This window comes from Protopterus annectens, chromosome 1.part2 (assembly GCF_019279795.1).
Source record: "Protopterus annectens isolate FY-2018-M chromosome 1.part2, PAN1.0, whole genome shotgun sequence".
In the NCBI taxonomy this organism is placed as follows: domain Eukaryota; kingdom Metazoa; phylum Chordata; order Ceratodontiformes; family Protopteridae; genus Protopterus; species Protopterus annectens.
In genome coordinates, this window is record NC_056727.1 from 1,165,610,812 (window position 1) to 1,165,624,074 (window position 13,263).

Below are 13,263 nucleotides of genomic sequence, written 5' to 3' on the forward strand. Positions count from 1 at the left end.
ATTGAGTTCAACAATTGGCTAAGTTTCTGGTGTCATTCTAAGGGGTTCCAGTATCTGTCTGCCTGGGATGACATGATTGACAGACCTCGATGCTTTGCCAGAGATGGCCTGCATCTGTCAACCCTGGGCTTCCGGATGATGGCCAAGGCTCTTGCCACTCCTATAGTGCCTTTTTTAGGTGGTGTTCCAAAGACCAAATTACCACCATAGCAGCTACAAACAAATGCAATCTGAGGGTTATGCCACTCAGTGCTAGAAATCTAAATCTCAAAATGCACTCACTCAAAGCACTCCTTAAAATGGAGAACATCAACATTTTTGCTGTAACAGAGACTGATTCAAGGCAGCAGAAAGCATGCCTGCAGTACCAGGCTATAACTCATTCCACACCTTTCGGCCCCAGAACCTGGACCAAAGCTCCAAAGGCAGTGGTATTTCTATATTCATAAAGGATGCACACACCTCCAGACTGGTAGCTCAACATAATGCATCAGAGATACTTCAGGTGCAGCTAACATTGGGTAAGACAGCAATTCAGGTCATAGCCTGCTATAGGTCCCAAACCATGTCCCAAGACTCACACTCCACATTCCTAAGCACCCTGGAGAATATTAGGGTCCAACCTAACACTTTCATACTGGGTGACTTCAACTACCCCTCCATTAGTTGGGAAAACTACTCATGTACGAATACACTTGCCAAACGTTTCCTGGAATTCATCAATTCCAATGCCCTGGACCAGCTTGTTCTTAACCCCACTAAAGGTAGCAACATCCTTGACCTGGTCATAACTAACATGGGTCACTGTTGCTCTACACCAATAATCAACTCCTCCTTGGCTAGATCCAACCACAAACTAATCACCTTGGAAATCCACATCCCACCCACCCACTGCAAAGGTAACCACCATGAAAAACTTCTCCAAAGCTAACTTTGGGTTCCTAAAACAGAGGTGGCTAACTTCACGGCACCCATGCAAATGGAGAATATTTGCATGACCTCCAAATCATACACCAATGCACTGTACGAACACGTACACAAATGCATGGATCTTGCCATTCCCAACAGAACCAAGGCGCTCTCCTCCAAAAAAAAGGAAGCCAATCTGTTGGTCCCCTGCCATAAACAAACTCTACAGGAGAAGGAGGAAACTGATGCAGAATAAGGTGAAGTCCCAAGACTGGAAAAACTCCCTGATCAGTCTCAAAGAAAAGTTGAGATCCCTCATCAAATTCTCTAAAGCTAGCTATGAAAACAGAATTGCAGCAGATAGTAAAGTCTACCACAAGGTTGTCATATAGTTATGTAAAGAATCTCCATGGCAATACCCAGATTTGCTCTGAGCTAATGTACAATGGTACCTCCTATACTGAACCAATAGATATTGCCAATATATTGGCCAACAGATTCAGTGCCAACTTGACCCCTCTCTCACTCCCCAAAGGGCCAATCCCAATGCCAGTAGATTACCAAGCACCCAGTATTACTGTTGCACAGGTTAGAACAGCACTATCCAAGGCCAAGAATACAGTTTCTATGGGTCCTGACAATATCCCTGGCTGTGTTCTACATGAACTACAGAGTGAACTGGCACCTCACCTGTGTGCCTTGTTCAATCACAACCTCACCTCAGGCTTTGTCCCTGCTGAATGGTGCACTGCTACAGTCATCCTTCTCCATAAAGGAGGAGCGACTACAGACCCTGGGAATTATTGCCCCATTAGCCTGATGAGTCTGATATGCAAAGCTATGGAATGCATCATCATGGACCTAATAAACAAGGATATAGGGAATCTCCAAACTCTGGAACCCACACAGTTTGGTTTTGTGAAGGGTAGATCATGCCTGCTCAACTTGGTTGACTTTTTTGAGTCAGTCACCAGAGCTATGGATGAAGGCAAGGTGGTTCGTACAGCCTACCTTGATCTGGCCAAGGCTTTTGATACCATTCCCCACTCAGAAATCATGGAAAAACTCAATAAGCTAGGCATCAACCCTTATATCACTAGGCGGGTTGCAAACTGGCTCAAAGATAGAACCGACAGTGTGAAAGTAGCTGACTCCAAGTCAGACTGCTGACCAGTCATGAGTGGAGTCCTACAGGGTTTAGTCCTGTATACTCTCCTGTTTGGTATCTACTTCTCTGAAGTCCAAGCCAACATGAAGGGACTGTGGCTGACAAAGCTCTCAGACAATTTCAAGTTGGGAGCTAGTATTAACTCCCCAAATGATGTTGACATCCTACAGAAAGGCCTCACTGAGACCAACGACTGCTGTCAGAACATGGCCTTAAGCTCAGTGCCAAAAAATGTGTCATCCCCTTTGGGAAAAAACCTAGTTCCCATGAATTACCACATCAATTGTAGTCCACAGAACACAGAAGCCATTATAAGAGATCTGGGAGCACAGGTTGACAGCAAACTCTCTTTTGACCACCACATTGCCACTGTGGTCAGAAAGTCATTTTATGTGCACATTTCATTACTAAGAGTTTTGCATCCAGGAAAAATAGGTCATTGTCTCCCTCTACTCTTCCCTCATTAGTCCAGTCATTGAGTGCAATGGCCCATTTGTCATGTACTTCACTAGACACCTGCAACAACTGGAGAGGCTGCAAAAGTATCTCACAAATAGGATCCTAGGCCTTAAACACTTGTCCTATATGGACAAACTCAAAAAACTTCAACTATTCTCTGTCTCATATTGCGTACTTAGTGGCGATCTCTGCTTGACTTACAAAGCCATGTCTCACCCAGCTCTGTTAGAAATGTTACATCTAAAGAAATCCAAATCCCTCTGCACCATATGCTCCAGAGAACTCAGCATCATTACCACAATCAACATAATGTGCTGGAGGGACAGGTTCATAACCCAGAGACTGTCCATGCAATAGAATAGACTTCCCATACATGTAAAACAGAGCACCTCAATGTCCCTCTTCAAGAGAAATCTTGATGAGTGAATGGGAAATAGAAAATTCACCCTGGGGATCACTCCAGTGGCTCTACTCAACAGAGATACTGGGAACTAAGGTCAGGTGGCACAATGCCAGGGTAATCCTATGGGCTAGGCTTGTAAAGGCTCCAGGGCCATTAGCCTAGCATATGCCTATGAACCTATGAAGGCCAATGGCATACTTGTCTGAGACACATAATACAAGAGCCCAGTCATGTCTCTCTTCATACAGTTCATAGAGGTACATGACAAGTCGTAAACACCTACAGGAAATATGACTTAGTCATAACAGTACCTACCGTTGGCAGACTTGAGTGCATGTGTGATATGGTATATCCTGATACCTCACAGACAGCTAGCTATGACCTTTCCCTTATGTAGCCTGGTGTGAGGGACATCACTGTGTTTCATGATGTAATAACCTATTACTAATACATTTGATTTTGTTTTTTTGTCTCAGGGGTTTGAGTGGTGAGACAGTGGTGCATGAGCTATTATGGTTGGGAGGGTGGCCTAATGGTTAAGGTGTTTGCCTTACAAACACAAGGTACAGGGTTTGAGTCTCACATGGGATAATTGGCTAGGCTTAAAATGTCTCGCAAGGGCAATTAGCCTAGTACTAATCTGTGAACCTGTGAACCTATGTGTACTGTTATGCAGAGATAGTATTATGTGTAACCTGTGTTTATGTCTGTGAGGTGTCTGGTGTGTAGGTATGTTTCTGTTAAGGACCTCTGCATAGCTAGATATGTGTGATGTGGGTTTGGGTGCAGTAGGAGCTGAGATGTGCTGTTGGCAACCCGCTCATTGTCCTATATACCAACTGGTGTGTGAGGGAGCATGGGTTCAAGGTTTCCAATATAGTTGCATCCTCACATGTTGTGTTTATGTGGACTAAAAGTAGAGGGTTGGGGATGCTGTCCACATTTCCTCAACATTCAGTGATAATGCCATTATTAATAGATTATTGCATGTGTATATATATATCACAATAGGCCATGGTTAGGCAGTGGCTGACAGAGGCTATCATGTAACATGTTCTGACCCTCATGGTGTCATTCTAAGGTAAAACAGTACCTGAGAGTGTGGGATAACATGGCCAATTGAGTGTGCTGCTTTGTCAGACATGTGGCACTTGCAGGGAACAATAATCCTGTTATTAGGCCTTATTACTCCTCTGCGGGCATGGCCACTGTCAGTGGTCTGTGGCTGACTAAATTTGCTGATGATTGCAAATTAGGAGCTATCTTTGAATCTCACACCAACACAAATGTTAACCAGGAGGGGTTGGCACAGACATACAGTTACTGTCAGAGCCATGTACTGACAGTAAATGCCAAGAATTGCATAATACTATCCTTTGGGGAGTCATCCACCCATGGTACATATCATATTGACAGCACACCACCAACAATTGGCACAATAGTCACATAGACTCACCGGTAGTGATCTAGCCTTTGACTGTAATGCATTTGTAATATTGGGGAAATCATTCCATGTTGCACAACCTATAAACAAAAGTATGGCAGGTAAATCCAAGGAAGCCATTGTTCCACTGTATTCGGCATTTATCAGTCCTATAATTGAGTGCAATGCCACCTCTGTCATGTTACCAACCAGGCATATCCGACAACTGTAACATCTGCAGAGGTTCCCAGTAAACCATTACATGGTGTACATAACATGTCCTATGCAGATTGTGTCAAGGCCCTATCCATGTATTCTGTCTCCTACATGCTTTGTAGGGGAGGTGTATGGCTGCTATAGAGGCTGGTGTCAGACCCCACTGTGGACATCCTGCATATCTATGAAATGGCTATCAACATAATTACCTGTTCTCCAGACCTACACCTTGCCTGTGGTATAAATTGGACATGCTGGAGAGACAGGTATATAACCCAGAGACTACACCCTATATGGAACAGGCTCTCCATCCATGTGAAGTAGAGTTCTGCTCTAACACAAATCAAGTGCAAGTTACACCACTGGATGGGGAACAGGACAATCATACCTGGTGTAGGACCAATGTTTCTAATTAAGACAGGGAAACTGGGATGGTTCATCTCCCACAGCCTGGCCTGTAGATGTTTCTGCCCCCTAAACCCAGCTTACACTTATTCAGGGAATCAGACCTTGTCAGAGTTTAGGGATTCATGGCTAGGCTTCAAGACACTCTTGTGTTTGTTAGCCTATTAAACACATATGAACCCATCAACCCATGAACCTATGGTGTTTTACCTTTCTGATGACATTGTTATTTTGTGCTGACACTCAATCCTGTGCTCTGACATTGGCGGTTTGATTGTAGATGTGTAAGCATATGTGTGTCCTACAGAATCATGAAAGTGAATTGTAAACATTTCCATGAGACACCTTTCATTGTGTGACTACACAGCCATTACAACAGCATCCAAGGTAATGTGCACACATTATGATTTTAAGCTGATTATAAATGGCAATGTACAATATCTGTAAAGTACCAGTACAAGTAGCATGTGAAAAGCCACAAAGGATGATACAAATTCATGTTAGTTTTGATAGTCATCTTATGAATCAAACAGATAGCTTTATTTCCCGGTGTCCATGAGAAAGATGACAGGGATGTGGCGCAGGTATCATCACTAGCGCATGGTGTTGTGTGGGGGTGCAGGATGCAGGAAGCCTAGGCTGACCCAAAAGGTTGACATGCATGTGTGAGTCAGGAAGGGAAGCAGAGAAGATGGACCATCGAAATGTGGCATATGTCTGTCTCTAGGTGACCTGAATTTGACAGTGGTATGTGAATGTGTGCATGCACACAGCCAAGCTCAGTGCTAACCCTACATGTCTGTATGTTGGACGGCTGTGAGTCATGCATGGTAGAGCTGACAGTTCATCGTCTCCACCCTGAACATGTGGATAGGTTCTGCCAGGAGTTGCACTGGCACCTCCATGCTCAAGGCCAAATGCTGTGTTACTACCTGAGGGTGACTGCTGTCTGCTGGGAATGTGTCCTCCATGGGAATGCCCAGGACCATGAGCCCATGGTCTGCCATGTCTTGGTGTGGACAGCACATTCCCCTCTGGAGCTCTGGATGTACTGCCAGCATGATTGTGCATGGCCACATTGATTCTCAGCAGATGTAGGTACTGACCTCCATCCATGAGGCCGACTCTCAACTCCAATCAGATGTTCCATTACAGACAAAGTGCATTCTAAGACAGATATTGTGTGATCTGTCTCAGACCAATGCCTTTCCACTGCATCAGTCAACCATTCCAGGATATCAGCATCATTGTAGAGGCAGTCACAGATTTCAGACTGTGCTGTATCCATAATCCTGAGAATTCTTCAGGAGTTCCTTTTGGAACATGCCTGTGCTTCCATGACAGCCCTAAACATATGCCGAGTTACATGTAATGAGACACCTGCAACAGATGGTGGAGGGACAGCAGGCCTCCTGTGAGCACCTCTATCAATCCGCCTGTGTGGAACCTTGCCCACTGTTTGGCTATGGCCAGTATTGACACTCACTGTAGCCACTGTAGCCACACTTCCCTGTTCAATGTCACCACCATCTGACTGTGCCATATCTAAGGCACTAGGGGACTGGGTATGTGTAGGCATACTGGCTGTGTACGGTGATAATGACAGCAGATGAGGGATGGCAACCTCTGTGTCAGATTCAGCCCCTGCTACACCCAGCTGTACCTCACTTTGCCTACCATTATCATCAGAGTCTGAAGAGACAATGACATCAGGTTGTGAAGGGGACAGAGACCAACCCCCCAGTTCACCTGTGAGAAAAACAGAAAAGCACTACATTAATACCTGCACTTCTATGTTGAAATATATGTTAAACTGTATACACTGCTGTCTCTATTACAGACTTGTCTAACCCCAAACCTCATATAGTAGGACATGAGGGCATTTTTGTCTAACCCAAATCTGTAGGTACTTGCAAATAAAAGCTCTTTAAACAAGAATCTCATGATCAAGACCTAAATGATGTACAGTGTTAACATTTGGAAAAACTCTGCACAGTTGACATATATGTCAGTCTATAATATCCTGACAAAACTATCGAATCTATCATTGTGGTCACACCTACAAAGCACAGGTATGAGTCTAAACTGTGTACAGTCAGAAAAAATCTGTACAGTTGGCAATCATGCAGACAGCACATCATACCAGCCAGCAGGCCTGGGATGACACTTTATTGAATACATTGCACTAAATATGCATCTCTAACAAAACAGTGTTGTGCTTACCAGGAGCAGGAGAGGTAATGTAAACAGCACCACATGTTACACTATAACAGGGTAATACATCCAAATATCTCACATTTACAGTAGCTACTATGTTAACTGGTATACTAGTTAAAATCTGAGTATGAGACTTAAACTGCAGCTAACCTCCTTCCCCGCCAAAAAAACTAACATCCATGTAAAACTATGTACACCCTGACTGCTACAGTATTCCAATGATGATCCAACTAAGCATACCTGGATGCTCCTCTTGCATGGAAACTGTGGCATCCACATCCATGACATATTGTGTGATGGATGCCTGGGAGCAGTCCTGTGTTCCTAAGTTCACCAGGAATTCCTCAGTAGCCGACAGTGGTTGTTATGCAGCAGACCCTCCACCAATGATACCACAATCCCTTGCCACAGACGCTTCTCTTCTACAAGCTACGTAGATCACATTGGTGGCAATGCACCACACCTGTTCATATGTCCTACTCAGGTGACTGACAGCATTCACATTCAGGACCAGGTCAGCCCACAATGCTGCCTGCTCTTGTCTGTTTGGCCTCCCCTGGACAGTAGCACTTGATGATGCTGTCACAAATCCTCCAGGATGATATAACTATCTATCTCTGTAAAAGGGGCTCAGTGATGGGGATGCATATTTCCTGAAATACAGCAAAATCAGAACTTATCAGGATCACATACATGGGAGTACAGTATGTAGACATACATCAATATAGGAAAGCTCTCAGTATTAAATGCTTGATTGCACACCTCATATTCAACAGTGTGCCAAACATACAAAGGGTGTGGACATAATTAGGATAGTAGCAATAGTCACCTCTTCCTGTTTGTGCCATAACACACAGCACTGGAGTCAATTGTAATGTGCCCCATAGGAGTAACCCCCTTATAATCTATAAAAACAACAGTGTCAAACAGATAGCAGTGTACTATTACAACTGCTATCAAGGGAAGTATCCAGGAGACCTGTATACCTATTTAACACAAATCATTGTACCATTACTGCACTTTAGTTCATCTGTAGGTGTAACACATCTGAAGATCAATGACATGTCATCAGTACAGTTTTAATAAAGGCTTACTGATGTAATCTTCATTCCCCTAAGTATATTCCAACATATGCATCATGTTGGAAACAATATGGTTACATACCTGATATATTACAATACTCCTCTGTTGAAAGATACTGCTCTGAAACTGCTGTGTCAATGAGAAAAGAGAAAACCATGTAAGTCTCATACACAATGGTTCCCCTAGCTAGAAGTTTGCCTTTTTAAGATGGTTCTCAGTAGCAGGTGATTACCTCTGAACTAATCTGTATTTGAATAATACTAAATGAACCATACACATACACAGATGATTTATGGTGTAATCAGACAATCCCATGAAACTGTTAAAGGAGATGTAAGGCCTCAATGTAAAATCCATCCCCTTTCTCATATGCTGGGGTGGAAATGCTGGGCAAGAGATACTACTTCAGCACTATGTCAGCACAGAGAGGATGTTTGCAGTACGTACTTATTACATACACATGTGTATGCTATAGGCTGAAGTTTATGCTGCTGCGGACAGTAAGCATAGTGAGAGAGGCTGCAGAATGTGGAGGACAATAACAATTATGAGTAATGGTGTGACTAGTGGCAGCCCTGGTATACAGCCAAACCCTTATTAAGGGATCCCACAAGTTATTGAGGTATGTGTTTAAGGTAAGTATGTTAGCCAAAGATATCACTAACTCAGTAAAAGGCAATATGCTTGGGGTGTCCTAGAACAAGGTAGGGGGTACATTAACCATTATGTCAAGGAGTTGGACAACTGCCAAGTCAAGTGTAATATCATGGTAGTCACCCGTAATGTGTGTGCTGGCAACCCTTGCATCTACCACAACCTCCATACATGTATGTTACTTGTGCAGCTGTGGTTGTCTATAATCTGGCTAGCAAATCATTGTGGGCTGCAGTCTGATATTACTGGGCCTCCCTTGCATTGCATAATTTAAAATTCACTGTGATTGCATAGTACTACATGAACTGACACACTATGTACTTTCTGGAGTTGTAATAGGAATTTGTCAACTGTGTTCTTATCTGCAGGCCTTTGACTTTCATCACTGAACAGCACACATTCCATCTGAAATGCTTTGGGTGGATAAATAGTTGATTACACAGTCATTCATTACAGAATTCACAATGGTGATGTACACATACATCTATTTTAAATGCTAGACACCACTGGATTTGAACTCAGGACAACATGTACCAAAATTTAGTGTGGTCAAAGCATTTAACAGTCTGAGCTACTGAGTCAATTTGACTGCAGCTATATTTTTCAACATATAATTGCACACTGTTCCATACCTCATATATATCCATTACTATGTGCATGGCTTTATAGGGATGCATTTCTCCACCAGAGTCTCGTTTAAACACCTACATTTCCATTAATGTTTTAGCAGGTGTATTTTTAAATGTCACAGATAGAAGTGCACATTTACCTGCTGTTAGAAACCTCACTTACATCCACTATTCTGTGTCAGGCTTTCTAGTGATTTATTCCTACGCCAGACTCCAAGTTGCATCCTCTTTTATTCTCAGCTAAAGCGTCTTCTGTGTGGAGACATGCGTGAATAGGCATACCCTTGTTGAAGGTTGTGCATCAGGGCTGGCAACTCGGCATGTAAAAATCTACTGCCAATCACTAGCGGACTGGAGTTCCACTGTGGCGACCCCTAACCGGGAAAAGCCAAAAGACACAACAACAACTATTTAAGCAAATTTGAGCAACATGGCATAATGTGCAGCACTGCTTAAACATGCTTAATGATTTGAAAATGGCAAGTACTATGTTTTACTTAAAACACCTGTGTTAATTAACAGCAGTGTGGCTTGGCAGCTTGATGCACTGGGCTGCAGGTGCAATGGTTGTGCATTTTAATTAGGGTCCAGGTGTACATTTTGAATGTGATTATTATAATTTCACATACATATATCAATGTAGCACTACTTAGCTTAGCTTAGTGGTGCTGTGCACCACACAGCATCACACAAAAAAATCTTTAAAGAATTGAAAAATGTGGAGATAGGACAGTGGTGAAATGGAGTGCAAGCAGGGGGCAAAACATAGTGAAAGGCACCTATGTATGAGCAGGAAGAGTGTAGAAAAGAATTATAGCTATCCATTTCTTGTACAGCAACAGCTGTGCACTTTAACAGATTTTTATCTGAATTTGGACTATCACCCTCAGAGTGAGGCTGAGGACAACAGAAGTGTGTTGTCAAGCCAGTTGGACTAAATTAAGTGTGTCCAGTGGACATTTGTGTGAAATGGAGAGCTATGTATGGGACAATATATTTATTTTGGGGAACAGGTGTCCATTTGTTTTTTAATATGAGAGTGGAATGTTGGGGAAAGTGAGGAAGTTTTTGCAGACAGACAAGATACAGAAGACAGCAGATAGGGTTGGTGTTTGACACAAGAGGGGGATAAACATCTTTGATGTGGAAACCCAGTCCCATGGACATCAGATACTGCAGCCATGTGACTCAAGCCCTCACCCATAGGACTGCCAGCACTGTACCTTCACTGCTTCTGTAGATGCAGTGGTTGACACTGCTACTTGGGGTGAGGCTGGCCCATCAGGATCAACAGCACACTCTCCATCTGGTGCAAGCATGCACCGAAGGTTCGGCGCAGCAGCGCAGGCACAATTTCTGGCAGTTCCTCACTGGTGACATAATCACTCCCTCCACTTCCATTCCCAGAGGGGGGACCAACCCAAGCTTCTGCGGCAGAACTACCCAATGGCCCACATAGTGCAGGGGCAGCAGAGGGGGCTCCATCAGACTGCAGCCCAGATATGCTGAGCCCCAGTCCCACGGCAGGGGAGCCAAGGTAGGTGGATCAACTGGAACCAGCCTACCCTATCATACTGTAGAAAATTAAATATAAACATAAGGTAAAAATAAATATAACCAAACAATTGTTAGTATTAACATAATAGAAGATAATAACGATTAGCCAAATGAAATATAAAAGAATATAATGAGGAACACAATAATAAATAACATAAGTGAAAGTATATTAACATCAAAGCAATATGAAATTATACATAAGACCAATATAAGAGGTAGTTACAAATAATATATTAATATCAAATCATAATAATAAATATAAATTAATAAATTGAAGAAGAGAATAGGTAGGGTGAGAGAGAAAAAAAAACATTAGTAACTTCACCGGTAATATTACAACACAAACTACTAGTACATACGTCTTCATATCTAAGATTTCAGTTGTGAGTACAGTGACTGCAAATGTTGTATAGATGATGTTGCACATACATAGCTCTCAACCTGTTAGCATGGGATAGTATGGGCCAAGCCCTTCCAAATTGTGGTACAAAGGCAAAACAACAGGGAACATTTTTACATAGCATGTTCATACATTAGTAGCAAGGTATTCTGATAATGGATTTGCCAATAAATTGCATTCCGAATAATGTCATGCATCTGCTAAGTAAGGACCAGACATATGAGGCATTGTGCAAATTGTGATTACATTGAGCAAAAATCATCACAGTTGAGAGTTATGTTTGTGTACACTAATTACACTAGACAGCTGGTAATTTCTCAGTTGGCTGCCATGGGATTAAAACCCACAAGCAGTAACTACAGGAATAATGTGCACTTTATTTGAATATAATGAATTTTTAAAACACCACCTCCTTTAAGACTTTTAGTGCAACATTTTCTGTGAACTCGCACATATACACACATGCATAGCTGTGTATGTTATCAGATTGGAAACCAAATGCAGTGACAACATGAATAATGACCACTTTATTTGAAAACATTGGTTTATCAAAGCACCATCTCCTTTTACACTGTAATGCTTGATGTTACATGAAATCTGGCACTTACACACAGGTATGGCTGTGTAGGACATCTGTGAACTTAACCATATACCCCATGCATTTACTGAGTGTTAGCTGCAGCATATTTAGGAGAAAAGTATCAGAAATGAAGCTTGAAAATCTGGGTATTGCACTACATTTATTTGTGAAATTTGTTGCTGCATTCTTTATTAGTTAACTATGTAACAGGTGACTGGTGGATTAGAACACACATGCACTACAGGAATAATGAACACTTATTTGAAAACATTACTTATCAAAGCACAATCTCATTTTAAACTTTATTGATAAAATGTTTCTTAAAATCTGGCATTTAGAGCCATGGATAGCTGTCCAGTACTTCAGTTGACTTACCCATATACCATATTCATTGACTGAGTGGAATATACAGCATTATTTCAGACCAAATGAGCAGAATACAGGCTTGAACCTTAATCTGGGTATTGCACTACATTTATTTGTGAAAATTTTCCTGCATTACTTATTACTTAATATGTAACAGTTGATTGCTGTTGGATTAGAACACACATTCAGTGAATACAGGAATAATGACCACTTATTTGAAAAGATTACTTATCAATGCACAATCTTGTTTTAAACTTTATTGATAATGTTTCTTCAACTCTGGCACCTAGACTCATGGATAGCTGTCCACTACTTCAGTTGACTTACCCATATGCCATGTTCATTGACTGAGTGGAATACACAGCATTATTTCAGACCAAATGAGCAGAACACAGGCTTGAATCTTATTCTGGGTATTGTGTCACATTTATTTCTGACATTTTTTGCTGCATTCTTTATTGTGTATTATGTAACACTTGACTGGTGGCAGATTAGAACACACATGCAGTGAATACAGGACTAGTGAACACTTTATTTAGAAACATTAGTTGTCAAAGTACCATCAAGCTTTACAATCTATTAATTAATATTGCTTCAACTCTGGCATGTAGACCATGGATAGCTGTGTAGGAGTTTTATTAACTAATCCATATACCCTGTGCATTTATTCAGTGCAGGCTACATTAAATTTCAGACAATGACCAGACCAGAAGAGTGACTCTTAATCTGAGTAGACTCCAACATTAACTGATCTTTGGAAGCTATAATATACATTACTGCATGCCTGCTTCCTT